This window comes from Pygoscelis adeliae, unplaced genomic scaffold (assembly GCF_000699105.1).
Source record: "Pygoscelis adeliae isolate BGI_AS28 unplaced genomic scaffold, ASM69910v1 Scaffold85, whole genome shotgun sequence".
In the NCBI taxonomy this organism is placed as follows: domain Eukaryota; kingdom Metazoa; phylum Chordata; class Aves; order Sphenisciformes; family Spheniscidae; genus Pygoscelis; species Pygoscelis adeliae.
In genome coordinates, this window is record NW_008824900.1 from 506,294 (window position 1) to 509,412 (window position 3,119).

Genomic DNA, 3,119 nt, shown 5'->3' on the forward strand with positions numbered 1-3,119 from the left:
CTGGGGTCTGCTGTGGGGTTTTGCAGCCGCCTCCTCTTGCTGAGGCTGGCGGTTCTCAGCCTGCCTGACCCAGACACCCCATCATTTCCTTCTCTCCCCTCTAATTACACCGTCTGAATCACCCACATTAAGGCCATCGCCCTTTGCCGCCTGCCTGGCCGCTGTGCCCCGCACCATGACCCAGGGGGCCACCCCAGCCGCAGCACCCTGAGTCCCGCATGCCCACCCAGTCCCACCGGGATGCCCCGGCACCGCTGTGCCTCCCTGGCCACCCTTCACCGCATCGGCCAGCCCCACCCTGCCGCCCCGTGAGTTTTTGGTTTCCCAATGTAGGAAGGAGCCCAAAGCTGTGCCAAAACCCCCACGGGGGTATCCGACTCATCCTGCTTTGCCGGCACCTCCACCGGGAATAAAGCCGCCCGTCCTGCTGCTGGGAGGGCAGAGGTGCTGCGTGCTTGGCACGGTAAGGACGGATACGGGCTCGGCACCTTCAGCTGCGAACTGGGAGGGCCTGGGATGTGCTGGGACGAGCTGGGATGAGGAGTCACTCCCTTACTCCGACCGTGGGGGCTGCAATCAAGTTTAAGATCGCAAAACAGCCTGGGGTGCCAGCGGTGGCGGCTGGGGCTGGTGGGCGATGGAGACGTCCCAGCGGGGAGCGGAGCTGGGCGAACCCAGGGGCTGGCAGAGGTGCTGCCAGGCAGATTCACCGCGGCAGGATGGGTTTAGCTTACCCTGGGACCGGCAAGCCAGCAGACAGCCCATGCCGGCTCTGCGGGTTGCTCTGGGCGGTGCCCACCGTGGCACGCTGTTGCACGCCAGGACTTAAGAAGGACCTACATGGCTTTTTTTTGCTCTATTCCCAAATCCAAAGCAGTTTTCCAAGTTCGTCTCCCATCACTGCATCCCTGTGGCTCAGCATCCCTCCCAGCAGGATGGGGATCATGGCGCTGGCACTGTCCCTGCTGGTCGTGGCTCTCCCACGCCCGGCCACTGCCATGCTGCGCATCGGCGCTTTCAACATCCAGGCGTTCGGAGACACCAAGATGTCCAACGAGGAAGTGGCGGGCATCATCGTCAACGTGAGTGCAGCCGGGGATGGGCTCTGCACTCAGTCAGACCCAAAACGTGCCTCCTGTGGCTCCTGTGGCAGGGGCGGCTGGGGGTGGGGGCCCCGGGGGGGGGGATGCCCTGGGTGGGTGAAGGCTTGGTGGGGACCAAGGTGGGATGTGAGGCGCACCCCGCAGTCCCTCTGAGCCCTCTGTGGGGACATCTGCCCCGACGCCGAGGGATATGTGGGTCCCCGTGGTACTGCACCCAGCACTGCATCAGGGTGCCCAGCCGGGAGATGGGTGGGAGAGGAGAGGGTGGCGCCGAGCCAGGAGCAGGCTCGCTCTCACCATCGCCATCCCTCTCGGCCCCACAGATCCTGCAGCGCTACGACGTGGCACTGGTGCAGGAGGTGCGCGACTCCGACCTCAGCGCTGTCACCCAGCTCATGGAGCATCTTAACAGGTACGAGCAGGGCCGGGGCTGAGAGCTCACGGGCTAAGATGCCAGCATTAGCAGGGAAAGCCAAGCTGCCTGAGCAATAAAAGGCCAAAAAAAGTTGTCCATCGGCAGAAGGTTTGTTTTTGGAAAGGGAAATGGGAGAAAAGTGCTGGGGCTGAAGCTTTCAGCAGGCGCTGAAAAAGCCACCGGGAATAATCCGGGGAGAGGAAGGGGGATACAAGTGGCACAAAACCCCTCCGAAAGCTGCAATCCCACTGGAGTGCACAGGATGGAAAGGAACTACAGCTCTGGCAAGCTCCGTCTCCAAAATCCAACAGGACAGGGCAGAGGTGAGATGGGGGATGAAGGGGGCAGGGGCAGGCAGCCCCCCGCACCCCAAGACCCTGTGAGTGGCAGGCTGACCCCGGGATGGACCCAGCGGCAGATGATGCTCTGAAACGAGCGGCTCAGGCACCCCAGGAAGAAAAGGGGCTGCTGGGGCGGGCTAAAACTGGCCACCGTGGGGTGGCAGCCCCTCCACCGGCTGGGTGCTGACACCGTTTTGGGTGAGGGCACGGGCAGCCCCTCTGCCAGCTGGGTGCTGACACCGTTTTGGGTGAGGGCACAGGCCGGGCTGGGGCCGGGCGGAGGCTTGTTGCTGCCTTGTTGAAAGGCAGCGAGTGCTCCTGAGCAGGTACGCCCAGCCCACGTCCTCGCCCTTTCGGTGCCCCCTCCAGCACAGCCACAAAGCAGCCAGGGCAGGGAGGGTGACGCCAGGCTCCGCGGGGCCCCGGGCTGCTCATTAACCTAATTTAGCTTTGCTGCAAATGAAGGTGGGGAGCGTCCATGCAGAAAAAGGGGTGGCAGGAGCCACCCCGCGTCCTAGTCTCCAGAGAAGTTAGTGTTCATCAGTCAGTGAGCAGCCCTTTCAGCCATGAAGGGTGACCTTGGCAGAAGGTCCTGGAGACCACGGAATTAATTGAGAAAGTTTTAATAAAGTCTGGTGTATGGAAAAAAAAATAATCCATATGACTAGTGCATTGTTTGCTGGTGACGATACGTTTGGCAGATACCTATCCTGTTACAAATTCAGATACCAAGTTCATTGCCGAGCTGTGCTTTCAGGGTAGATTTGATGACACGCTAGAGAAAGGCGTCTTTGGAAATTGTTCTTTGATATATTCTGAAAGATGTTTTGGAGTTTGACAAAAGTGTAGGATCGCTTAACGGGAGTCTGTTGTATTTAGCCAGATGCTTTCTTGGAATAGCATTTTTCCATGGCATCATAGTTACAGAAGTGGTTGTGAGTACATTCACTAACTCATGTGGCCTGAATGAGTTTTCTTAATGAAAAAAATAGCCTTACACGTTGATTCTGTTTGCTGTTGTTCCTTCAGTCATAGTTTGTTGTTCGTGAATGCTCTGATAACTCTCCACATCTTTGAATTCATTGAGCCTAAAAAAGGGGACAGAGGAGAGATATTAGCGTGGTTGTAACTTCCTACACAGGCATGGCTAAGCTTCAGGACGGGCTTGGAGCTCCTTAGGTAACACTATGGAAGTACAAAGGGCTAGCATACACAAATAGCGTACCTGGGGTGTCTTTCCGCAGTGATCGCATCATGTAC

The 3,119-nt window shown here is 58.4% G+C and overlaps 1 protein-coding gene across 1 annotated transcript in view; it reads left to right on the top strand.

Moving 5' to 3' along the window:
- Positions 1–3,119, top strand: part of DNASE1 (deoxyribonuclease I) — an 8,691-nt gene that overhangs the window by 4,177 nt on the left and 1,395 nt on the right. The gene's annotated exons all lie outside the window — the stretch shown is intronic.